Source organism: Pleurodeles waltl, chromosome 8 (assembly GCF_031143425.1).
Source record: "Pleurodeles waltl isolate 20211129_DDA chromosome 8, aPleWal1.hap1.20221129, whole genome shotgun sequence".
In the NCBI taxonomy this organism is placed as follows: Eukaryota; Metazoa; Chordata; class Amphibia; order Caudata; family Salamandridae; genus Pleurodeles; species Pleurodeles waltl.
This window is the reverse complement of record NC_090447.1, coordinates 751,254,310-751,282,258: the sequence shown is the minus strand read 5'-3', so window position 1 is coordinate 751,282,258 and position 27,949 is coordinate 751,254,310.

Sequence of the window (27,949 nt, the reverse complement as noted above, 5' to 3'; positions counted from 1 at the left end):
ATTTTTTAAACCTTAACCTCTCAAATCAGTGGTGCAGATTAAACCAAATCACAAAAACACCTTTTGAGTAAAGATCTTGCTTTCTGCCAAATTTGTTTTTATTATATTCACTTAGTTTATTTAGTTTTTTATTTTAACACAAGCTTTATTTGGTTGTAAACCATCAAAGCAAAGAGAAAACACATAATTTATATAAATACATGTACCGTAAAATCCATAAAAAATAAGTAACAACAATAAATACATCATTCATTGTTAACAATAAAAACCAATGAAATCTATCAGTGCGTTACCCAGAGCATACCTAAAAGAAAACTACAGCAGTTTAAAAAAAATGCATTAGTACATACCACGCGGCCTCAAGAAACTTGCTAACTGTACGAATCTGAGTAACAGAAGTATCGCTCTTTAAAATCCTATGGACCGTGACAAATTGCCTAAAACCCAACATCTGACAAGCTGGGCGAATCCACTTGCGACGAGGAAGGGTGTACGCTCAATAGAAGAACATAAAATGTTCAACTGTTCCTGGAACAGTTTTACAACATGGCATAATATAGTTTCCGTCTATAGCCTCCGGCTATTAACAGAACCCAGTAGCGGTAAACACCCATAAAGGAAATGAACATTCAAACTCTCCCCCAAAATATTGGGGATGAGATCTAAAAAGGAGTCAAACTCAGGGTACCATCTAGAACCAAGAAAGCTATTGGTCAATCATCTGTGTGATAAACCAAGGATGTAATTATTTCTGACGTAAGACCAATATGCTTTTTTCAAAAACAATTTATGGAATTTCTCTAAATCCTGTGGGTTCTCCCAATGCTTCCTAAGGCCCAGGGTACAAAACCATTCGAAAACATGTCTGAACCATGGGATTGATATCACATTGGGTCTGTTTAAAGATCAGAAAGAGAATCCCTATATCTAAATAGCTGGGGAGTCGTACAAATTCTTATCCAAAAGAGTAGTGGTTTCAAAGCTATCACGTCAGAGATGCGATTGAAACCAAGATCCAAAAAAATGGGTATCAAGGGGGTACTGCCCGGGCACACAAGTAATGCTCTGGCAAAATTGTTCTCACCCACTGCCAGTTTAAAAGTCTTACAAGAGGCCCACACTTCAGCGCCATAAGTAGCAGCGTTCTGTGCTTTGGCTATATAAATCTTAATGGCTGGAGAAATCGCTTTTGTAGTTATGCTCTTATAAAAACGCAGAATGGGCCCAGATCTATGTTGAAGAAGGGATACACTCTTGTTGATCTGATCTTCCCAAAGCAGTTTGTTAGAGATCCTCACAGGTAATCTATTGAATTTACCTCCCCCAGAGGAGCCCCAGCTAGAGTAATAGTACATCTCTTAGCTGAACGAGATCTAAGTACCATTAATTTGGTCTTACCAGCATTTAGTTCCAGCTCATAATCATTGCAGAAGGTCGTGAACTTATCCACCAGGATCTGGAGACCCATTGGGGTCTTAGAAATAAAGAGAGAGTCATCTGCAAAAAGCAATATAGGAATCTTCTGATTATTCAAGGATGGAACGTTGTTTTGGCAAAAGGACACAGCTTGTACCACCTCATTTATATATAAAGTATATAAGGTGGGTGCCAAAACACATCCTTGACGAACCCCCCATTGAATAGCAATATGGTCTGTCAATTCACCCTGGTTGCCCCACCTCACCTGAGCATATGTGCCCTCGTGTAATCTTTGTTACAGGTGGATTATGTTTGGTAGAGTACCAATTTTATATAAAACAGCCATAATTTCCTTCTAGGGACCATATCAAATGCAGACTGTAGGTCTACGAAGGCAACATACAATTTTTGTTTGGCAAACGTTACATATTTCCAATATAGGAGTGCCAACCTGTGAACCTGATCCATAGTGCTAGTTTTGAGGCAAAAGCCTGCCTGAAGTGGGGACATCTCGTAACAGGAATCAACCCAATCTGTAAGCCTTCCTAGAAATTGTTTAGCAAAACATTTTTGAAGGTTATCAATAAGGCTAATCGGTCTATAGTTGCCAGGTGAACTCACCACTCCCTTTTCATAGATAGGAACTATTTTGGCCCCTTTCCACGTACTGGGTATTAAGCCCCCGCTGCTATTGCGTTGCATGACATGTTTATATAACTAGACCAAATCACCGGCTCAGACTTACATAGGTCCCCTGGTATCTTGTCTGGGCCTGGAGCTTTGGAGGATTTCAAAGAATTAATTGCGGCTAATGCCTCCTCTAAGGTACAGATTATGTAGTCATCTTGTTTACACGCATCCATCCCCAGATTGCCAAATGTTGAATTCACTACAGCAAGCTGTTGGGAATGGAAATTACAAGGAGAAGAATCACATGGCATAGCATAAAGTTTAGCAAAATGGTTGACCCAGCTCTCAGGTTGAATGTGTGTACACATTATATTCTTGCCCCCAGAGAGGGGCTCTGTCTATCAGATAGTACTTTCCAAAAGAACATGTTATTATTCAGTCTGGCAGCATTTAATGAGTTTTGCCAAGTTACTTCGTCCTGACTTTTTTTTTTTTTTTTTAATCTGTTTATTTAACATTTTGCATAAGCAACAGTATATTACGTTATTAAAGATTTTACAATCAGTCTACACACATTTGTAATCTTGTACAGTGCAATTGCATTGTGACGTGCTGAAATACAACATAAAACTGTGCAACTAACGGTTAGAGTCACATTTGAGAACCTAATTGTGTATGCCGGTATTGATAATAATGCGGGCTACTCCTGCCGGAGGCACATCTATCATGCATGCAAGCAGTGGAGCCAGGGCCGAGGTTGGGGGGCGGAGGGGCGCATAGCGCCAGTAGTGTGGTGAGCGAGTCAAGATAAAAGTTCCATGGGGTCGCTGTAGTGTGAGAAGCACCTTTAAGCATTACGTTGTTGCGCTGAGGGAGGGTGCGAGGGTGTCAAAGCTAAGTGACTGGAGGACAGCGGGGGCTGCGTGGTGTAGATATTTTACAGGGGGATAGCACACGGGCACCAGCTAGCTCAGGGGGGTAAGTGTTGTCCCTGGCTTCTATGCCTACCACAAAGATATCCCAAACTTCAGCACCGCCCTCTATCAGACCCTTGTGTTGTAATTGGCGCAGCGTCTGGGCCTCAGCTACGGTGCAGGTCGCGAAGCCAGGCAGTGTGTGGGGGAGCATGTGGGGCCTTCCAGTGCATGGCGATCAGGCGCTTGAAGACAATGAATGCTAGGTCTATGAATCTGTGAAGATGTTTGTCATCCTTAGCACGATGGCGTATGCCGAGTAAACAGGATTCCGGAGTGGGTGTAAGAGTGTGGCCCGCGATGTCTGCTGTAGTATCGGTAATTCGTTGCCAAGCCACTTTTATTGAGTGGCAACTCCAGACCATGTGGTAAAAGTCTGCTGCTGGGGTGGCACATCTAGGGCATACTGGGTTTGTATTCTGATATATTCTTTGAATGCGGGCCGGGAATAGGTATGAGTGGTGAATGTAATTAAATTGGGTGTACCGCAATCTGGTATTGCGGGATACTGTCTTGATCATTGTGAGAGCTGCGACCCAGGCTTTTTGTGGCAACGGCGTAGGGAGGACGGCATCCCAACGTGCTTTAGCATGCGTCAGGTCCGGGCAAGCCTCTGCTTGGAGCGCTTTCTATAGTTTAGTTATGATGCCTTTTGTGTTTCCTATGGTAAGGATTGCAGTGAGCAGTAGATATTCTCGTGGCTCAACGCTGCCGAGCCCCCATAAATTGTTAAGTAGTCTTTTAGTGGCACTGTCTGTCGGAAAGGCCCAAGGGTGCATGATCCCTGTGGCCACAAGTTCTACGAAGGTGCGCATAGTGGAGCTTGAGTAATAATCTTCCACGTTTAATGTACTTATGTCGCGCATATAGTGATGTAGTGAGAGTGCTTGGATTCCCGGTAATTGGGTCAGTGGTAGCAAAGGAGAGTAAGGAGGTGAGGGGGACTTACCTTGAATGTGTCTGCGCCAGCAGAATCTGGCTGCATCCAGCAATATGGGCTTTATCGGCACGCGGAGAGGGCCAGACAGTAGTGAGGTTAGTATTGTTTGTGGTACTGTGTATGCATGCAGCGCTTTCCTTTCTGGAGATGGAGGTTCGCTTAACCATATAGTTAGCCAGAGCAACTGAGCCACGGCGTAGTATAGTTCGAAGTTTGGCATGCCCAATCCACCAGTTTCTTGCGGGTATTGTGTTATAGATAGTGCTACTCCTCGCCTGTCTTTGCCCCAGAGCAGGTCGGTCAGTAGTGAGTGCAGCTTGTGGAAGAACGAGCGTGGCAGGAGTAACGGGAGGGCGGTGAAATAGTATTGGAACCTAGGGAGGATGAGCATTTTGGCAATGGCTACCCGACCCATAGGGGATAGGGGAAGTGAGCTCCAGAACGTCAGCGAGCTTCGGGTGGATCTGAGTATTCTGTCGAAGTTGCCCTCTTTCAGGTCAGCTATTGAGTGGTAAATTTGTATGCCTAGGTATTTAAAAGTTGTGTGTGTCCATGGTAGTTGATATTGTGGCAATGCCATGTGAAATTCTTTTGGTACGGGAGTGAGAGGGAAGATACTTGATTTGGACCAGTTAATATGTAAACCGGAGGCGAGTGCGAAGGAGTCCAGTATTGACATCACCTCTGCCATGGAAGTGGTGTGATTGCGCAGGTATATAAGGGCATTGTCTGCATAAAAGGATATGATGTGATGTGTGTTGAATTCCGAGATGCCCCATGTGTGGGCATAGCTGCGGAGCTTGATTGCTAATGGTTCCATGGCTATTGCGAATAGTAAAGGGGATAGTGGACACCCTTGTCTGGTGCCTCTGCCCATAGGGAGTGCATCGGAAATAAGTTGTCCTGTTTTGACTCAAGCTGTGGGTTTGGAATAAAGCGTTTTAACCCAATTGATGAAGCCGTGCCCAAAGCCAAGTGCTTTGAGTGTGCGCATGAGGAAGTCCCAGCTCAGCGTGTCAAACGCTTTTTCTATGTCTAGGGAGAGGGCCACCGCTTCTGCCTCTGTAACATTATGCATTATATGGATTAATCTTCTGATATTTAAGAAGGTACTTCTCCACGGGATGAATCCGGGCTGATCAGGGTGTATTAAATTTGGTAGGTAGGGGAGTAACCTATTGGCCAAGATTTTTCCTAATAGTTTGCAGTCCGAATTCAGTATGGAGAGCGGTCAATATGATTTAACATCAAGAGGGTCGCGGCCTGACTTTGGAAGAACGACTATCAGGGCTTCGCGCATGGAGTCCGGCAATTGTAGCCTATTACACGCTTCATTGAACACCTCTATAAATGGTTGTAGGAGGTGAGTAGCATGGGAACTAAAATACTCTACAGGTAAGCCGTCCGAGCCAGGGGTTTTGCTGCGTGCCCTTTGTGATAGAGCTAGGCGTAGTTCTTCTATAGTAATGGGGCCATCTAGTGTGTCTGCATTGTCAATAATGTGTTGATTTTGGGGAACTAATGACAGAATTTCAGCTAGTTGCTGTTCGGTTGGGGAGGAAGGAGGCGTGTATAGTGTGCGATAATATGTGAAAAGGCCTCATTAATTCCCACCTGGGTGTTGGTAGTGTTGCCTGAATTCAACCGTATCGCACCTATAGGCGAGGGTTGCGTGGGTTGGCGAATCAGCCATGCTAACAGTCTGCCTGACCTATCTCCCTCAGCGTGTTGTTGCGCCATGTAGTGTCTGTAATTGTGCTTACATAGCCTGGTGTCTACCTCCCTGTAGTCGGCTCTTACTGAATTCAGTTCCGCTAATGTAGACTCATTCCGGGAGACCTCTACTTCCACTTTGCGAAGTTTCATCTCCAGAGCTTGTAGCTCTTTGGTGAGTGTCTTTCTTACCCCTACTGTGGCTGCGAGGCAGTATCCTCGTTTCACCACCTTGTGAGCGTCCCACTCAATAGGTTGTGTTTTTATTCAAGGACAAATAGTCTGACAGGCACTTAGACAATTCCGCATGGAAGGGGGTTCTGTGAGAGCTTCTGTCTGTAGTCGCCATGTTGGAATGCGAGTGTGTGTGCGCCCCAATCAAAGATAGTGTACAGCGGGTTGTGATCAGAGATAGAGCGGGTAAGATACTCGGTTGTGCTTACTTTCTGAATTACGGCCGTGGATGCGAAAAACATGTCTATTCTGGTGTATAGCTTGTGCACTGAGGAGTAGTGGGAGTGTTCACGGTGAGTGGGGTGTCCAGATCTCCAGACGTCTCTTAACCCATTATTAGAGACCCAGTTTACCAGGTCCAATGAGGCACGATTGGACGGAGCAGTGTGGATGGGGGAAATGAGCGGTCTATTTGAGTGTCTAGGACGCAATTAAAGTCACCCCCCCATATGCAATCTAATGTGGGGTCGCTAAGGTTACCAGTAGTGAGTGTACTCAAGAAGTCACGTTGATTTGTGTTCGGGGTGTATAGCGCTACCAGTGCTAGGGGAAGCCATCCAGGTCGCCTTCTAGTATCACATATCTGCCATTTGGGTCGCATTGCGTCCGAGACATGACGAATGGGACCCCAGGGGCAATCCAGATCGCCACCCCCCGGGCAAATGACGAAGATGCGGTGCCGTACAATTGCCCTTTCCATTTCAAGCGTGTGCTTTCCAGTATGGCTTTAGATAGGTGTGTCTCTTGTAGTAGGGCTATATGTACCTGATGTCTCCTGAGAAATGAATAAACCCGTTGTCTCTTGCACAGTGCTACCATACCTCTTGTATTCCATGTGAGTATCTTATATTTTGACATATATTGCTGAGTTTGAGAGGTCATGAGGAGTTTATAGGTTGAACTAAGTGAGGGTGGTGCGTGGCCCCCGCCCCACTCGTGGTGATGATGTGCCTATTACCCTGCGATGCAAGCCAGTTAGTGCCGTTGGTGACGATAAGCATAATCCTATTGGTAAGACAAATGTGACGCAGTCTATTGTGAGGGTGGTCTCTACTAAACAATATGGGACATAACCATTGTGTGGGATTACAAACAATAACTATATATAATGTTAACAGAGGTCGTGGCAAGGCGAGAGGGATTCTTGCGGTTGCCAGCTTGGGAGAACAGTCCATATGGAGCGGGGGTGCCGAAGGTCGTTGGTTCCAAGACATTGGGTTACCCAGTCCAAGTTGCTCTTGATGTTGGATCCGCCGCCCAGGACCATAAATGACTGGAGTGCTGTATTAAAGGACCTATGGTACTACCAGTCAGGACCAAGGCTACTGACCGAGGCAGGCCATGTTGTTATGGAGTAGGCCCGACTCGGGCCCCAAGGTGAGTAGCCCTTGATTGGTTAACAATTGTTGTCTGCCGTACGTGGCGTGAGGGTAGAGCTCTGAAGAGAATCTGTAGAATCAGAGTTTGCATCGTGGTCTGGATCCCCATTGGTTTGAGTGGACAGAATTGCTGGTGATGTATTAACAAATCGGGATGTAGCTTGCAGGAGAAGGGATCGCTCCGTTTGAGACTGTTCAGGTGTGGGTTTACTGCCTTGTTTTTTGCGTTGCCTGCATTTTGCCTTGGGAGAGTACCATTTTTCCAGCAGATTGCTTGTGTCCACTGGGTCAGCCAGTCCCTTAGTGTGTAGCCAGGTCCAAGCATCCTCTGGTGTGGTGAAGAAGAGTGCCCGTGAGTCGTCTTGTACGTGGAGTCTAGCCGGGAACAACAGCGCATACTTGATGTTGTGTTCACGGAGGCGTTCTTTAACCCGGTAGAAAGAGCTGCGTTTCTTCTGCACTTTCGCTGTAAAGTCTGGGTAAGCTGTAATCTCTGTGTTTTCGAATGGTATAGGACCTGATTTGCGGAATAGCTGAAGGATGAGGTCTCTATCGCGGTAGTTAAGGAGTCTTGCTATCAGCGGGTGAGGTTGCGCACCAGGTGAAGGGGGTCTGCCCGGGACCCTGTGGGCGCGCTCTATTGAGAAGAACTTCGGGATATTGTCTTTAAGAATTGTTTTCCGTGAGCCATTGTTCTACAAATAATTCTGTGCAAGGGCCATCAGCGCGCTCAGGGAATCCCACTAGTCGGATGTTATTGTGACGAGACCTTCCCTCTGCATCCTCAGCTCTGTGTTTTAAGTCGTCCACTTCGGCTGTCAGTTGAGTCAACTGCGATTGGAGGTCCTTCGTAGTCAAGGGAAATGATACAGTGTCTTTTTCCATTCCGCCACCCTGTCAGCCAGTGCGCATTGGTCAGATCGCAATATGTTGACATCTTCTGCCACTGAACCTATTTTGGCTTCCAGGGTGGACTTGGTGTCAAGAATGGCATGCAATATCTTTTCGAACTGTGTTGTGTGTGACTGTAAAGTAAGTTCCATCTTCTGCAGAGCCAGTTGCGTGGCGGAGTGGGCCTCGGAGGAGGTAGGGGTGCTGGAATCCATGTTTCCCGGGGGCGCACGTATCTGCAGCTCTGTGTGGCCACTAGTGAAGAGAGTTTGGCTAGGGGTGTCGTAAATGGAGCGGCCTTATTAAAGATCTGTGGCGCTGTGTCGACCCGGTTCCCGCCATAGGGCGGTGAGAACCGAACGAAGGACAAAAACGCTGAACCAGAGTTGGTTGAATGTCTTGCAAAGGCTGGGAAATGTTTCCCCCACCAACCGCCTCAGGGCCAGATTATTAATGTTAGCGGAACATTCAGTCCAGTTCCTGGTCGTTAGCAGTATATTTTACCGCTGCACCATGCCCATGCCGTGCCTCCAGGCCACAGCCAAAGGAAGGGCCGAATGTGCTGTGCGCCTTAAGCCTCACCAAACCACGGCATCAGACACCGTGCAGAGGCACCGGTGTGGCGGAGGTGTGAGGAGAGCTGTATGCAGCTGAATTAGGGAGCACGCTAGTACAGTAGTTCAGTTTGCCGTGTGTTCTGTGGTCATTCAGGGTGACAGCAGGCCAGCAATAATACGATAGGTAAGGGCATGGAGCAGTGCTGATACCCTGCCCACCTTGAGGTTGATTGCACCTGTAAGAAATTATTAATAGGGCCAGGTGAGACAGGGGCAGTAGCTCTTGCGCCTTTTTTGAGACAATGTCTGCTCTGCCCAATCTGGCCTGGGGGGAGGTCAGTGTCCTGCGTACTCACCGCAACTCGATTTGTATCGCCGAAGGGCGCGCCGTCTGTCACAGCGTAGATCCCGTGTGGGTTCTTAGGGCCAGGCAAGGGATCTTCTGATTGAAATGAAAAGTGGGGTGCAGCACAACACCGGGCCCGGCGCCGCAGCTACACCGCCTCTTTGGAGGAGATTTGCAGTAAGCGCCAAACAATGGCGCTGGCTCTGGGGAGCGGGCTCCACTACCGCCGTGGGAAATCCAGGCGCGGTCCCCCAGAGCAGCACCACGTCACAACAGACCAGAGGCGGAGCCGGCCCGCAACGCCGGGCAGCGCCCAACCCAGCCGAGGCCGCAGGCCTCAGCCCAGTGCCGCAGCAGTCCCCTCTCGACGCGGAAGGCAGCAACGGTGTCCGGAGTGAAGCCCCTGCCTCAGGTAGAGGTCCTGGGCAGCTGGGCGGACGGCACCTCACTCGAGAAGAGTGATTAGCGCTGTAGACAGGATGATTTTGTGGGCCGGCGCGGAGCTGCGGTTTATGCTGCAGCTCTGATCGCCGTGTTGGTCACGCCCCCGTCCTGACTTTTCTTGGCCTGTGCTATGGCTTTATAATAGGCTGATCTGGCTGTTCTAATTGCCCCCTGAGAGAGGAACACAATAGCTTGTTTCAATAGGTGTTTGGCCTTTGAACAATCTTTGTTAAACCATTTTTAATATGTGACCAAATGATTTAGTGGAAGTTCTTTTGTAAAAAAGAATTTGTAGCTTATATATCAATACCTCATGGATGGTAAGAATTGGAATATCAGTAACCTCGTGTCCCTCATAATCTGCCAAAACACCAATGAACAATTTATAAATCTCCCTGATAGTATTTGGGTTGGACAGAACTTTTGGTCAGCTAACATGGGTAAGACTACTGTTCAATTGTGGCTCGGGGACAACAGTATGATGGGTATTAAGAGACCTCCTGAAATCAACACTACATAAAGTAAGAAGCAGAGGATTATGATCGCTATCATTGCGGAATTCCACTTTCATATCCTCTAACGTTGACCATAACCTGAGGTCCAGTAGAAAATAATCAATAACACTAGACAATTCCCCTCGTGTAAAGGTAAATGCAATGTCTGGATCAGAAGATGTTTGACCATTACAGGCCCTTAGTCCATACTTAAGACACAATGAAGTCAGCTGTAAAGCCACACAAGAACACTACAAAATTGCTTATTAACCAAATGAGGAATACCCTACTGCTCATCCTCTTCATCACTACTTAAATAGGAGGGTTTGAATGTGCAGTTCATATCTCCTGTAACTACTACTTTAGTATTAGGTGGCAGGCTATCTAAATATTCAAATAACTGAGTTATAGTCTGAGATTCCTGTACCTGCGGCAGAGACCTTGCATAAATGTTAATTATCACAATCTTAAGACCTCTGTTGAATGCCAGCTGCACACCTAACAAATCTGGGGAATCAATTTTTATTACAGCAAATGGCTGCATTGTAATCTCTTATTAAGAAGTACCAATAAACCTCCTTTGGCACGACCACTATTTCCATCCACAGGTAGGGCCATCACTTGGTAAGATAGGAACCCATCCAGGCAAACAGGGTCCACAGCCCGTGTTTCCTGGAATAAGAGTATATCCTGTTTCTTTATATAAGTAGCCTAATCAGGATCCAACAGTTTCCTACTCAGCCCAGACAGATTCCAAGACATAATAGAAAGTTCAGCTTTGGTTCCCGTATCGCTAAGCTCAAGGCCTTGAACTTCCCCATGGTCATCAGACTCAATACTCAAAACCTCAAACCAACCCGCCAGACCCCTACTAGGAGCGGCCCAGTCAGAGCCAGGACACTGGGCTTCCCCATCGCCAACAGAGTTATTAGACACCCCCAGCCCACCCACCTAGTTGAAGTAGATGTTATTATCTTGGTATTGGTGGATAGTCAGTCAGTACCCTGAATTAAATTCAAGTTATTTCCTGTCGTAGTCAGATTACATCTGCGGCTAATGTTAGCCTTAGTTTTTTCTGTATGTTTGCTTAAAATTTCCAAGGGAAAATGCATGATGAAAAATGTGTTTGGGAAACCCCTTTTTCTCAGTGCATGCTGACTGATCACGCCACAGGTGGATGAATTTTATTTTGGAATGTTTCGTGAAAATTTGTCAAATGGCGCCAAAGGTATAAGCACAACTAAAAACGCACTTCCTACGGAAATTCTGACAGAGTGGGGACCAATACTGTGTAACTAAAGCTGTTTAGGTGTTATGGCTCACTGCTATGTTAATCGTGGTTTTCACATTAAAACTGAAAACAAATCATGACATTTGTGCCTTAAAGTGCTACTTAGTCACTTTTGTGTAAATGTAATACTTTTTGCTGTTCACAAATTCCAGTGTAATAGTACGTTTATGACTGTGGCAGGCGATACAAGGAGGCTCCCATTAGTTAAAATGGCCCTCTGAGTGGTTTGCAACAACATTTTTTTACACTAATCCTGCAAAGGGCCGAACTAGCGTCAAACATTCTAGCATTCAAACATTCTGACGCTAGTTTCCTCACTACCCGCCTTGGTGCGCCATATATTAAATTCGGCCCACACATGGTGGCAACAGGGGGGGCTCCAAGGGGTGCAAGGAAAGTGGCTCTGCACTATGTGCAGCGCCACTTTTCATAAATATGCCCCAATATTCGCTGTACACCATCTTGAAAAACGACTCGTGATATTATACATTGTACTACAACAGTGAAGGGATCCCTCATAAATAATTTTCAGGTGTGCTCTGAATTTGGCTCCACTGAAGTTGGGGTCTAGCTGCGACCCTGTGGTGGTGACCTGCATACAAAAATTGCTGCAAGGATTGAAAATAATGTCAACGTTTGAAATTTATGTAAAACGAGAATTTGATATTAAGTTAAAATATGATACCTTGTCTTATTGAGCAGTTTCTTTCGCAAGCTGCCTTGTCCGAGCTGTGTACTCTCCAAAGTGCAGTGAGGGAAACGTGCACTCCAGCTGTCACTGAATGAACTCGTGACCAGTATCCTTGTCACAACACAGATCGCTCATTTGTCAGCCAACCTATCTTTCTGGCGGGCGAATTGACTACAGATAGGAATTCAGAATCTTTTTGTTTGAAAAGATATCTTTTTACGTTCACCATGGGGACGCCGAGGAAGTGCCAAGGCTCTGCCTTCGGTGCCCTTTTGCAGCTTGCTTCGTGGAGAGGTGGTGGCCGCGTTTTGACATTTCCAAAAGCAAACATTTAAATCACTGCAGCGGCACCCAGAGTGTGCAAGCTAGCCGTGCTCGCCTGACCCCAGCATTGTTCCTGCTAAGTGACAGTTCTGACAGCAGTGGTCATAACCCGGGCCCGCTCTTTCTCGCTGCTCCAGTGAACAGAAGGCTTGACGGTAACTCTTCCCGTCACATTTCCTGCGGCCAAGCATTTTGACTTCTCTGCTGACCTGAAGGTCACTAGTCTTCTCCCTGCTGGCATTTTTCCCTGTGTTTAACAGTGTCACAGTGCGCTGGCTATCAGTGTTTCCGACATCATTTCCTAAACTCGAAGGGAAAAGGTAACCTTGAGACTGATTGCGAACTATTCTGCATCTGATTATAATCTTGACCTGTAATAAAGTTCATGTAATCAAGGTAGAGTTTTGGATTTTTTTTTTAATATCGTTGAACTATACCACGGCCAGACTTTTTTAAAGGAACTAATTCTCATTCAGTTGTGTCTCACTCTTACCAATTGAGCATTTTTAAATACTTGAAATAAAGAACACGACATGAATTTATGGAGCATAAATGTTCTTCTAGAGTTTAAGAATTGTGTATTTCAGCCTAATGTAGTTGTGATTTTCTTGCACGAGAATATCCAGGATCTTGAACTTGTTTCCCAGACAGGCACACAATTTATATGGGTGAACAAGCGAATACAGACGTCATAGCGTGTGAAGGAGGTCACCACCTGACAATGTTGATTTCAGTTTCAAGAACTGCCGGGGAAGAGGCGATGGAATAAAATAATAGAAAAGTAATATTTTATCCCAGAATCATGCAACTTCACTGCATTTACCACTTTACTTTTTTTTTAAGTGGTGGGTAGGTAATAAAAAGATTTGAGGGCCAACATCCAGGGGTAGGCCATGATCAGTTTCCTCAAACAACAGCATTATTACACTTTCTGTGGGCCTCACCCATGCACTTGTGTCATTTCCCTTCACAAAATTCTAGATACTTTGTAAAGACTCGATTTCACTGAGTCAGCACACCCCTTCCGTAGACATTCCCCAAGGGCAGCTTGCACCCCTTCCCACCTACTTTCCAACACATTTTTGTTAAAGTTACTCTAAAGAGTACTGCCTTTACTTCTGTTTTTTACCTCTATTTTTATTCCTGTCTTTTATTCAGTTTTTTCTCCGCTTGTCTCTTCTTTGTGCATTTCTCCCCCGCACAGCTGCAGCCCCTGCGGCCCCACACCCCCTCCTCCGCAAAGCGCTTATCCCGCCTCCCAGCTGACTGGACATCCCTCCTCCCCCCCTTCTTAATCGCCCGCTGCGCAGTAAGAGGGCAACTCCTCTGACCTCCTAGTCAGCGTCTGTTGCCCTCCCCTGTGCAGCTCCTCCCGTTGCTGATGCTGCTGCCTCTACCTTGGGCGAACTGAGAGCCTGCTTGACTCTCAGTTTGATGCCCACCTCCACCCGCAGGCTCCCACCTGTGCCTCATCCCTGGTGGCCTAGTAGCCATCTGAAAGTATCTTCTGTCTCTCTCTACTCCTGCCTTTTACTTCTGCTTTTACCGCTATTTTTATTCCTGTCTTTTATTCTGTTTTATCTCCCCTTGTCTCTTCTTTCAGTGTTTTTCCCATGCGCCGCTGCTGCCCCTGCGGGCCCTCACCCGCCCCTGTGAAGCACTTTTCCCACCCTCCCGCCTCACAGCTAACCGGACCTATCGCCTCCCTCCCCTTCTTAATGGCGGCCACTGTGTGGTTGTGCATCAGACACATGCAGCGGGTGCACGGCTGGTGCCCGTCTGCACCCGTCCGCACCAGGACCACGCCCAGTGCCACAACTGCTGGTTCTCGCTCCATCCATCGGCTCGACGCCAGCACTCTATGTGGCCTCAACCTGGGAAGATCCTCAGCCTGCCACCGAGCGGACCCCATGAACACTTATGGACCTTTTTCTTGCCACGCCTGATCCAGCACTCTCTAAGGACCACCTCATGATTCCACACGAAGCACAGACGGCCACCTTAAGTGCATACTCCTCAACACACGCTCCCTCATCAAGCATGCAGTAGAAGTCTGGGACCTCCTCAGCTCAACAGCCCTGGATATCACCTTCTTCACAGAGACATTGATCAGCCCCACCACCGCCCCAAACATCGCTACAGCCATCCCGGACAACTACAAAGTCAACCACAAGGACAGAACCAACCGGCCTGGAGGAGGTATTGCCAGAGTCTACAAGAACAACCACCACCTGACAACCGCCAACGAATCACAGTTTCAATCAACCCACGAGCACCTACACTTCCAGATTCAGACCAACCCAAACACCTCCCTCTTGGGCACCCTCATCTACAAGTCACCCGGACCCCGACCCCAGTTCTGCGAAGACGTCGCCGACCTTGTTGCCCTCCAAGCACTCACCTCTTCCAACTACATCCTCCTCAGTGACCTCAACTTCCACGTTGATACCCTCGATGACCACAACACCACAAACCTCCTGGATAACCTCACAACTCTCGGTCTCAAACAACTCGTCATTGTCCCCACCCACGGAGTCAGACACATCCTCAACCCCGTTTTCTCAGCAGGGGACAACATCACCATCTCTCACACCTCTGAACACCATTCGACCGACCACAAGTGCGTCCACTTTACCTACACATATAGCACCACACGCCTCTACACCCCCCTGTTCCACTGGCAGATGCTGGGGCAAAGTCACTGAAGTAAAACTCACCAGCACTCTCAAGCACTTCCTCCCTCCGGACGTAGTGGATGCCAATGAAGCCACACGCAATATATATACCACTGGTTATTGAACTGCACAGACAACGAAGCCCTCCTAAGGAAAACAGCAGGATATCAACAGACCAAAACACTGAAAATGGTTTACCACAGACCTTCAGCAATCCAAGCTCTCCTACAGGCAACTAGAATAGCCTACAAGAATGCAGTCACCATGCACCACCAGACATCAGAGCTGCCAAAAAAAGCTGTCTTTCAAGCACGCCTCAACACCAGCACTCACAACAGCAAAGAGCTTTTCACCATTACCAGAGTTCACGAACCCTGGGACAGACACCTCATTCATACCGCTCTCCCAAGACCTCTGCAACAACCTCGCCACCTTCTTTCACTAAAAAACTCAGGACATCTACAAAGGCTTCTGGAACCAAAACTCACCATCATCGTTCACCACCACGGACGTAGCACCTCACCAGATACTGAACCCCTGGACCCCCATTACCAAAGAGGATACCCAAAGACTGATGAACTCCATCCACTCAGGGGCACCCTCGGATCTGTGCCCTCATCATATATTCAACCTGGCCAGCGCCACCATAGCACCGGAGGTCTGCCGAACTATCAACTGATCCTTCGAGACTGTCACCTTCCCCTCAGACTGGAAGCACCCCAAAATCTATCCACTACTCAAGAAACCCACCACCAACCCCAGGGAGCTGACGAACTACAGACCCTCTGCTCCCTTTCCCAGCCAAGTTAATGGAGAAGGCCATCAACCAGCTCACCGAATTCCTCGAGACACACCATATCCCGGACCCATCCCAATCCAGATGAAGGAGCAACCACAGCACTGAAGCCGCACTCTTAGCAGCCACCGACGACACACGCATCATATTGGACCACAGAGGCACGGCCGCACTTATCCTCCTTGACCTCTCCGCTGCATTTGACACCATCTCCCACTCCACCCTCTGCGATGGACTACATAAAGCCGACATCCGAGATAAAGCATTGAATTGGATCAGGTCCTTCCTCACAGGAAGAGCACAAAGTGCCGTTCATGTCAGTACCCAAAGGCACATGCTTCGGAGTGCCCCAAGAATCTTCACTCAGCCCGACGCATTTCAACATTTACATTTCCCCGCTTGCCAAGATCATCAAACAACACGGGCTAAACATAGTCTCCTACACCGATGACACCCAACTGATCCTTTCCCTGTCTGAGGAATCTGCAAAGCCCAAAAGAAATTTCCACAGCGGGATGAGAGCTGTCGCCGCTTGGATGGAGGCTAGCTGCCTCAAACTCAAAACGGACAAGACAGAGATCCTCCTAATCAGCTCCACCTATTCTGCCTATACAATTCCTGGTGGCAAACCACTCTGGGAGAACACCCCCGCCCCCACGGACCATACGCGCAACCTGGGCCTCATCCTGAACTCCTCTCGCTCCATTACCCGCCAAGTCAATGCCATTTCTTCGTCATGCTTTACACCCTCCGACCCTTCAGAATATTTTCAAGTGGTTTCCCTTCAACACAAGAAAGACAGTCACCCACGCACTCATCACCAGCAAACTGGACTACGGCAACTCACTCTATGCCGGTATCACCAAGAAACTTCAATCAAGACTACAAAGAGTCCAGAATGCAGGAGCTAGACTCATCCTGGACATCCCCCAACACAGCCACATCTCTTCCCACCTGGGAGACCTACACTGGCTCCCAGTCAACAAGTGCATCACATACAAACTCCTGATCCATACCTACAAGGCACTGCACAACATAGGACCGCCATATCTCAACCACCGCCTCACCTTCTATGTACCCAACAGACTTCCCCACTCCTCCCAGCTCACCCTTGCAGCCGTCCCCAATATCAGGAAAAGCACAGCTTGAGGAAGATCCTTCTCCTACCTGGCAGCCCGGATATGGAACACGCTACCTCTCAAGCTCAGGCAAATCGCATAAATGAAACAGTTCAGGAAGGACATCAAGACCTGGCTCTTTGACTGAGCAGCATGCCCACAAATAGCGCTTTGAGACCCTAGGGGTGATTAGCCACGCTCTCCAAATCTATGATTGATTGATTGATTGAAAGAGTGCATTTTAAATCAGATTTGCTTAAAAACGTGTTGGTTGTAAATTCGTAAAGAGATCATAAAATAATTCACTACTTTAAGGGTTTATGTACTGTCCCACAGGATTATTAATCTGTAGAGTGTCTCTTCCCCTATCCACTTCTCCATCTCCACCTGATTTATCATCTGTGAAGGTACATCCATTTAACAGTGGTCCTTCCTAGGCAGAGAGAAGGAAAGTCAAGCCTCTTTCCTTTTGGCGAGTTTGGGTGGCGAATTTGGGTAGGGTAATTGGTGAACAGTGTTGCTACTGTAGTGTCTGTAGTCCTGCTTCTTTGCTACACACACACACACACGAGTGGACCCATAGATTCATAACTCATGTAATTTCTTGTCATTCATTGTAATGGTAGAGTGCCATAAACCGTGATACAGTTCATACTTCGTTCAGGAGATTATCTACGTGGCACTGACAACCTCATTCACATCACACAAAAAAAGATGATGCTGGGTGACTTAAACATCTGGGTTGACATTCTATAATACACTCCTCCACTCCAACCCTCACACTGCATTGTATTCACTAATTGTCTCATCTCCCTGACAATATCATTCAGCCTAAATCGTGATTTGATCATTCATTGATCACTCAAGCCTCAGTTTTAGAGCAACTCACATGTAGACTGGGCCTGAAGAAGAGGCAACAGCTACTCCAGAGTTGACTAGGTTTGCAGGGTCAAAAAAACAAACAATAATTGAGACAGTGTAAATGGTTTTGGTAGAAAGATAGATATTCTAGGGGGTACAAGTTAGGGGTTGCACATCTGGTATGCAATGTATGTATTGAGCTCCTAACAATAACTTGTGAATTTCAGTGTTTGTTTTAGTTTTAATTCCAACCATAACTCAGATTTGTAAGTGAATTTCTAAAGCTTTTTAAACATACATTAAGTGGATATAGCAAAGCCAACAATTTCAATTTAAGCTTCGTTTTGTTCAGTGAGTTTTTTGGTGTTTTTGGGCAGGCGCGTAGCTTCAGGGAGTGTTTACGATGTCACACCCTCCCTAACAAATGTATTTTATGATAAATAGTTAGGTGTATGTGCTTTCTGTCGGATATTGTGAGGTGCCTGATGGACTTCACCAGGAGCTCTAATCCCCTCTACTCAACTCTACAATATGACCCCTTAGCACCGCCCAGAGCAATAAAAATATTTTTTTAATTATTATTTTGCTGCTGGTTTGCGGGATACGCAAATTCGCAGCAATTTTTTGTTTTTAAAAACAAGCGCTTGTTTCTTTTATAGGTCCCCAGGTGGGCCAGGTCCAGGGGGCATTAAAACTGTTGTGTGATGGGGCCTCCCTGCCCCTCCAACAGCTCCGGGGACCACCACCTTCCCGGAGCCTTCATTTTCTTTACATGCGGGGCAGCCCATGTCCCCCCTGCTGTCCTGGGGATTACCACCTCCCCAGGGCTTCAATTTGTATATGTACGGGGGCCTGCAAGCCCCTGCACCTCAGGGACCACCAACCCTGAGGCTTCTATTGTATCATAATGGGGGGCCCATGGCCCCCTGCTGCCCTGGGGAACACCACCTCCCTAGGGCTGCCTTATTTATAATGTGAGGGGGACCGCAGCCCCCCGCACCCCAGGGACTACCACCCCCCAGGGAATTGCTGAAAGTAAAGGCAGGGGGCCCCACAGCCCCCCACACCCTGGGGACTACCACCCTGGGGCTTCTAATTAAATACATACAGGGGGCCCATGGCCTCCCCTTTTCCCCGGGGACCACCACCCCACAGGGTAAAGTGTAAAAAATGAAAAAGAAACGGGGTCCTTATGGGGCTATGTCCTGTTGGAGGGGGGCCGCGCAGCCCCCATCTTGGAGCCACTGATGGCCCTGGGGATGGCCACCCCCCAGGACCGACTCCTGCTATGCTGCTATTTCCTGGGGTGCCAACCCCCGGGACATAGCTGTTTGCTGTGGCTTGGCTGCAGTGCTGCAGCCAAGCCACAGCAAACATTCTGCTGTTTGACAGCTGGACCTTAAAAGCAGGTCCCGCTGTCAAACATCAAAGCTTTCATCTCTGTCCCCTCCAAGTATGCAGGGGACAGAGATGAAATGCTTCAGCGAGCAGGGAGCTGCTGCCAAAGCAGCTCTGTGCTTGCTGAAGCAAGGGCACTGTGAAGGAAGCCACAAATCTTCCCTGCAGTGTCAGGTATCCTGTAAAGGGTCTTTTAAAGTTGTTGAATTTTTTTTAAAAATAATCATTTTATTAAAAATATATGTAGGTACTGTGGGGGAGCCCTTAATGCTTCCCCCTGGTGCCAGATAGCCCTTGAAGGGCTTTTGATCATTATTTTTTATTTTAAATAAATAATGTGAAAGCCCATAAAAGGCTAGAATTTTTTTTTAAACTAAATTAAAAAAACTTAGCTCACTGTGAAGGTCAATGACCTTCACACTGAGCTATGAAGGTTCGAGTCCAGCTGGACTCATTTCCATTTTTTATTTTTTATTTAAAAAAAATATAATATATAAAATAAAAGAAATACATTCTAAGTATATCAGACATCAAAGCCTGAAAAACTACCTCTCCCTCTCACTTTCTCTCTCTCTCTCTCTCTCTCTCTCTCTGTCTCTCTTTCAATCAATTCTCTCACTCACACACCCACTCGGACACTTACACACCCACTCACAGATCCACTCAGGCACTTATGCACTGATTCACAGACCCACTCAGACACTCATGTAGCCACTCACAGACCCACTCAGACCCTCATGCACTCACTCACAGCCCCAGTTAGACCCTCATGCACCCACTCAGACCTACTCACACCCTGATGCACCCACAGACCCGAACACATACTGACGCATCCACTAAAACACTGATGTACGCACTTTCACACCTAGATAGACACTCTGACAGCCACTCTTACCCCCAGATATAGCCTCTCACACCTATTTTCACACCCACAGAGGCCACAGCTAACTTCCACCGTGCATGTGCAAGGGGCCATGCACAACATCGGGTTGGGTGGTTATGGGGGTTGGCTGCAGGAACTGGCCTCAAGCCAGCCCTTTCGGGCAACTCCTACTGTGCACGGGAGAAGGCAGTGCATGGTGCAAGGTTGGGTGCTTATAGGCCTGGCTTTGCGGCCAACCGCTACTGCGCATGACCAAAGACCGTGCGCGGGGGTGGTTTGATTCACAGATAGCAATTAAAATTACTATACGTTAAAAAAACAATAGAAATTAACTTTAAAAAAAACAAAGGTTACAGGGGCATTGTGGTTAGGTTCTGAATTTACTCATACAAAACCATAGAAATTCAGCAATTATAGTTACAGTTCTTTCAAGTAGCTAAATCCACGCCAGACAGCAGTATTGCATTGTGATGTATTTTATTGCAACCCAATAATTATTAACCAAGTGCAAAAGTACAAAAGAAAAAAAAGTTAACACAGCCACAGGGTTTTGGTTCAATGCCTACCACTGGGCCTAAATATTTATCATGGCGAACCTCCTTTATTAACAGTCATTCATTCTTTTTGTTGACCCACAACACTAGAGCGCTCAGTGCTATGACCCATTGAAATCTCCTTTTTGTATTTTCCCTATATTCCCAATAAACCTGCACTATTAAATCCATTTGTTTATCCTTCTCTTTTCAAGTGTTAATTCTGGTTCCTAGGCGACAATCTCCAGTCTGCCAAATGCAATACACCCACAATGTTGAAAAAATTACAGTATCATGCATTGTTAAATATCTGCCCATTCCCATATCTACAGTGTCATACATATTCTATAGTATACATGAGTACATAATATATGGCCAGCGAGTGTCTAATCAATTGTAGGATCCCCCATCAGCATTAATGCATGTTTCACTCCATTGGCTTAAGCTCTTGGTAACAGTACTGGTGAAAATTAAAGTGCCACCAGCCACATCATATGGTGCATGATGTATATTGCACATTTCTCTTTGATGTAAACATGAATTCCTTTAACACTTGTGCAATCTGCATGGGACGTTTCTAAACAATGGAGGTCATTTTGAAACCATAGTCATTCATATTCAGCACTAGTGATTACTAAAGTGGCATGTGCCATGTAATTCAATGCATGTTGTATATTGCACTTTCCCCTTCAATGTAAACATAAACTCTCCTCTCACCTGTGCAAATTTACATAAAATATATCATGACCAAGAATAAGTTTTCATATATAATCACAATAATGTGTTCATAGTACTGGCACGTGGTCCCTTTATGGGAAGGGATCCTTTCCCTCACATGGCTCTAAAGCTATTAAAGTGACATGTGCTATTAGAGTGCATGGTATACATTTCTGGGAAGACATCTCTTTTCCGGCACGAATCTAAGGCTGTTGACTGTCAAGGGTACAAATAATCTAAAGGTACATATGTGCCGGAAAGATGTAAATAACACTGCCTCTTAGACCATTAGCTGTTAAAGTGACACATTGTCAAAAAGTGGTACATATTTCCAAAAGGATGCAATCAACACTGATATGCAATTGTTCCATGTCGCTTGAGTAGTTATCCCATGTGGGGGACTGATTCCCCACAAGCGAATCCAGAGAGACTGATCACCAGAGAGGAAAGGAAAAGTGGAGGTGCAGCAATACATTCATATAAAGCTAAAAAGACTTATGTCAAGAAACTATAACTCTTGCCCTAAGATTACTATAACTTGTGCCCCTGCCACGCACAGTTTTCTCATCACTAATGTTATTGCTAATGTTGCATTGATATTATCAATGATGTCATAGAAGATGTCATGACTGATGTAATGTGTGGGGTAATTAGCAATGCATGGTGAGGGCACGAGTTATAGTTACCTTAGGGCACAAGTTATAGTTTCTTGGCATAACTATGATTTTGTGTCTGTAAATTCTGAACCTAACTATAACATCCCTGTAACCTTTGTTTTTTTAGTGAATTTTTAGGTTTTTTTCAATACTATTTTCTATCTACAACGTCCTATAAACCTTTTTTTTTTGCAGTGAATTTCTGTGCTTTCTTTAGTACAGCATGGGGTTAGCCACAGCCACTGGCCTGTGGCCAGGACCTGCGGCCAACCCACACATGAAGCTAAAACTACACAGTGCACAGCCTTCGGCCATGAACGGCAGGGGATTGGCCACAATGCATGGCCTGCAGCCAAGTCCTGCAGCTAACCCCCCAGATGCAGCCAACCCCATGTCACACATGGCCCTTGGCTTTGTGTGGTGGGGTTTGGCACAGGGCCTTGCCTGCGGCCAACCCCCTACATGTGTCCAACCCCCAACATGCAGTCAACCCATCGCCACATGTGGTCTTTGGACGGACACCGCGGGGGGATTGGCCACAAGGTCTGACCACATGGGTGGTTGGTAGCAAGGCCTGGCCTGTGGCCAATCCCTGCATGCAGCCGACCCCACATAAATGGGGAAGGGGCACACAGCCATCTCCCTGGTATGATTCCTGACACTTGGGACCCCATCTCCCGGGACTCAGCCATATTAAGAAGTGGTGGTGGGCATGCAGCCCCCTCTTTGGCCCAATTTTGGCCCCAGGAACCCATCCCTCGGGCCTATTCGATTAATAATTGGGGAGTTGGGCAAAGTGGCCCCCCACCGTGGGCCGATTTCAGCTCCAAGGACCCCATTTTCTGGGGACAGCCTTATTATGAAGGGGGGGACACAGCCTCCCTCCCTGGACCAATATTGGCCAAAGGGAGCCTATCCTCTGGGGCCTGGCCAGTAAATGGTGGATGCCCTGGGGTCCACCCACGGCACTCACTGCATGTTAAAAATGGGAAGCGGCATGCAACCCTTCTTCCTGTGCCAATATTGGCCCCAGGGACCCCATTACCCAGGGCCTATTTAATTAATAATTGAGGAGGGGGACATGCAGCCCCCCTCCCTGGGCCAATATTGGCCCGGGGACCCCATCTCCCACGCCCCAGCCAGTAAATGGTGGGCATTCTGGTTGAGGGCTGTGGGAGGATCTCCAATGCCCCTGTGGCCCCACTTGCTCCCTGCCTCCAGTAGGAACTGGCATTGCTGCAGCCCACGGGCAGCAGCTAAAAATGCTGCTGCCTACAGGCAGTAGCAATGTGTCCATCTGTTTTACTGCCTGCTTCACAGTACCAGGGTGAGCAGAGAAAGTGCTATGTCTTAGGGGTGGGTACCCCGAGACATAGCTGGAGCCGGCTCAGGGTGATGGGGTCCACAGGGCCATTTTTGTCTCCGGGAGATGGGTTGCACAGTCCCCTCCCTTTTCTGTGCATAGCGCAGCCCCAGGGGTTGGGGTCCCTGGGGCTGAAATTGGCCTGGGGGCCTGTGTGACCCCCTCCCCCTTTTTTGGACACAGCCAGGCCCTGGGACGTGCCAGTCCCTGGGACAGAAATCAGCCCCGAGGGGAGCCACGCAGCAACCTTGTCTGTTTCCATAGGCAGCTGGGCCCCGGGGTTGAGGCCCCCAAGGCTAAAAAGGACAGGCCACGTGGCCCCCCCTGTCTGTTTTCATATGCGGTCAGACAATGGGGGGTGGGGTCCCTAGGACCCTAATCGGCCTGGGGATACAAGACACATGCGCCCCTTCCCCTTAAATTTCCACTTGGACCTGGCCCTGCCGGGGGCAAAAAAAAAAAGCGTGGGTAACTGTGCCTGCTTTCTTAAAAAAATTCTCACAGATCCTCCTCAAATTCACAGATTTTTATATTTAAAAACCATTGTGAGACCCCCCCCTTTACTTTTTCAGGAACCCTGTCTTCTCCTACCTGATAGAAACTTTCAAAATGCTCCTGCCGAGTGGGAGCTGATTTTTCTTTCCCTGCCCATACTTTTGCAAGCAAGAATACTCAGGGCAGAAGCAAGCAATAGCAACTAATGGCTCACGGAGTGAGTCTCATGTACCCCTCCCCTTCAACACAGAAAGGTCTGAGGATGGGCTATAAAGTCTCAGGGAGGGAGGCCTCAAGACCCCTTTGCTTAAAACAAGGAAAGGCCCCATGGGATGGGATCCCGGGCCGTAAAGACTTGAGAAAGGGGCTGTGCACTCCACCACTTCTTATAAAAGAAATGCCACAGGGGATGAGTTCCTCAGGGCCATGAAGGCTTGGGAGGGCAATGCGTCTCCCCCTTCCTAATGAATATTTTTTTTAAAGCATCATAGTGAATAATAAATGAGTGGCAGGACCTGCTCATTTCTTATTTATAGCTCTTTTGAAGGAGCGTCCCATAATGCTGTGCAAGGGCTCTATTTTTTATATATTTTTAGCTTGGTAGTGCCCCTTGAATAGGGAGGGGCACCACCAAGGCTTTTGTTAATGATTGTGGGGCTACAGGGAGACCAGCAGCCCTCCAGTAACCTTAAAAAAATAAGTCTCCTTGATTATTAAATCTGTGACCCGAGGAGAACTGACCTTTTTTTTTTTAAGGACTCCTAGCTCGAGCTCTATGCTCTTCAGCTAGGAGTGCAAGGATCTCTTGTGGTTGTTTTTATGATTGCATTTCTGAGCTGAAAATGTAATCAGAAAGACTCAGAGGTAAGTTGGTTTTATTTAAATATTTGATTTGTATTATAGTTGTTAACATAGTTTGTTAATATAGTTGTTGTAGTTTTGTATTGTTGTTGAATTGTTTTGTTGCAATAAAAAAGTTTAAAGTTACTCTGGATTACTTATACTCATTATCTATGTTACCTCTCAGCTGCGTGCCTGGGGGGCCACACACATTCTTATTTTCTCTGCACAGGAGGCCTTAAAAAGCACGCAAAACAAAGCAATCTCCCACTGACAGGTGAAAAGCTCTTGATGACTTGATAATGAACATAAAGGGTGGTATTTTTCTTCCTGAATCTGGATTGTTCAAGGTGCGACTCCCCAACCTCACTACCATTATTCTTAGAAGAAAACAAATCAAATCACTGTTTTTAAAACTGCAATAGCAGACACAAGATTTACACACTTTGCAAGTGTGAAAATTAGGACATTTCTTGTGCAAGTACTGCAATTTTTATAATAAATGCATACCAAACAAAAAAGCTGTTTTATTTTCATGCTTATCTTTAAAGGATGTTGCTAATACAAAAGCCCCTCTGTTCCAAAAAAAGTGTTATGATAAACCTGATTTAATTGGGGAGGTAGAGAAATGCCAAGCTGAAAAAATGAGCCCAGTTGAAAATAACTGACATAAAATAATCTGCATCTCAGATATGCTGTTCACCACATTGTGGAGGGACATTTCCCTACTTACATTCTGAAGCTAAGTTGAATGGACCAACTTAGTCGAAAATGTCGAAATATTACATTGTTCTCCCTGCGCACATTTGAAAGCTGCTCTCCTGATCTTTTACACACATATGTGTTTTCTCCAAGTTGCTCTTAAAAATGATTGTTCGTGTCTGGAACTGTCAGGAGTGCCACAGTGGGTACTACAAGCCCTTCATGAAAACAAATCATATAAAACAAATACTCGAAAGACAGTTAGCAAGACCAGGATTGCTGAATGGGGGCAGAAGTAAATCCAAGACGTAGCTGAAAATAAGACACCTAATGAAAATAAATAAAGTGACTAGAGTATGTGAACCATTGAGTTGGGTAATAAGCATTTGTGATATAGCACCAACAAACCCTTGGATGAACGTGTATTTCACAAATATATGTGTGATTCCCTATCTGGTACACATTCCAAACATTGGCATACTTGTCTGATGTACTTTGAATCAGCATTCTGCCACTTCCTTCTTCCCACTGGCTTCTCTGCTTCCCCCGCTTCATGGAGGATACCATGCTCGTTGCAGACAGCACTGTGTAATATTTTCGGGTGCCTGGGTGGCAGAGTGACCTTGGTTTAGGAATAGGATTCTTCACTGGACTAAAGTGATGGTGCTGAAGGGATGGTGGATCCTCTCTGCACAAGTCATGAGGCAAAGAGGTTATTATTCAATTATATTAGTAGTCAGAAAATGAGAAGAGGGTGGACTAGCTTCAGCTTGGCAAATTCAGAGTGTCACCAGAAAGGAGGTCCTAGAAGAAGAAGAAGTCATAAATTGCTTTATACCAAAACAAATGATAGCTGTGTGTGCAGCACTACTCTAAGAAGCCATATTAGTAATTCAAGCACCTATTCCTCTACATTACAATGTAGAATTTTTTTTTTTTTAAAATATGAGGAACACCAGTGTTGATCACGAGTGGGCAGTCAAATTAATTGACACATGTTTTACCTTCGTATATGTTTCAGTGCAAAGGGCAGTCGGGTGCTAATACCAGAGGGAGGATCTGAGGCTTACTGCCTAGCCTGCTCTTCCTGACTTCATTCAAGCGATCTTCCAAGCAGTGTTTGAATTGTAATCACTTAGGTATTAATCTCTTTCTTCCTCTCAGTGAGATCAGCCAGTTTTCAAGCTGAAAAGGGTCACATGAATAACCCCCAAACTCTCTTCAGCAGTCAGTGCCGCACAGGGTGAACTAGCTTGCCATTGCCTGGACACAAGCATAACAATATGTTGGAGCAGCTAGGAATTCATCAGGATCTGAAAAAACACCTTTAGCCTTCTCTGAAAAGATGCTTCAAAGTTATCATAAGGTAACACTTGGTACTTTACAAAACACACAAACAAAGAAAAACAAAAATAGGCACCTGCTCCACATATTTACTCAGTATTGTTCCATGCAATGCTTATTAATTGTTGTGGGGTAGTTCTTAAGTTGCTCAGGTGGCACAGCAGTCTCTCTCAATAAATACTGTCTTAAACCAGTTATTTTGCTGTCAGCTGCTGTCTTTCCTAGTCACCTACTCTGAGCAGTATTTTCTTCTTTGCACAGCTGTGTTCCATGGTTACAGCTATCTCAACTTTTGTTCCCTCTCTTTCACTGTTAATTCCCTGGCACTGTTTCTTTCACTGTTGTCTCATTTTCTTTGTGCAATAGTCTCTCACAATTATCGCTCTCTTATTTTCAGTTCCCTAATCACTGCAGTCTGCTGTGACAGTTATGCCTTCTGGGCAGTCTCTTTTCTTCTCTGCATTGCCCCAGTTCCCTGTAGGCCTGTGTAAGTGTAGGGTGCACCACAATAAAGCCAGATACTCATTAGAAACTTTAGCAGGGAAATGTGCTTTCAAGAGACGTGGTAATGGAGAATCCAATTATTTTGATATGCAGCTATGGTTAATTTTCATGCAACAGTGAGGTATTGCTACAGAGATTAGTCATTATGTATGCTGCAGTACAGGGAACTCTCATACAAGAGATACATCTTTGCACAGAGGGCAGTGCATCTTTATACTCTAATACATACTGTTATCAGCTGATGTGCACATCTTATTATGTATGGATGTTGCCATTGGGAGGCGTCTGAAACAAAGGTATGTCTTCACAATCAAATATGGACATCAGTTACCCAAAATACAAATCTCAAGAGGGAGGATATTCAATTTTATATTCTACTACGGACATTCGTCACCATGAAGAGTGGTATGTGCAGAGAGAACAATTTCAACCTGCAGCCTACTTTGCACATATGTTACTTTGGGGAGATGTCTCACCTGAGAGGGAAGTGTGTTTTCACACCATAGTCTCTATAGTTTTTATGCAAGACAGACTTCTGAGCATACAGGTAATGTCAAGTCCATACTGCAAGTGTACATCTGACATACTGTGGAGAGCAGTGACCAGAGAGGTAAGCCACTTTTTGCACCCTAATTTGCACAACCATCATCCAAAAGGCAGGCCACAAGAGAGAGGCCAGCCTCTCCTCACACTTTACTTTGCAGTTAACATAGAATAGACAGGGTAGTTTCACCCCA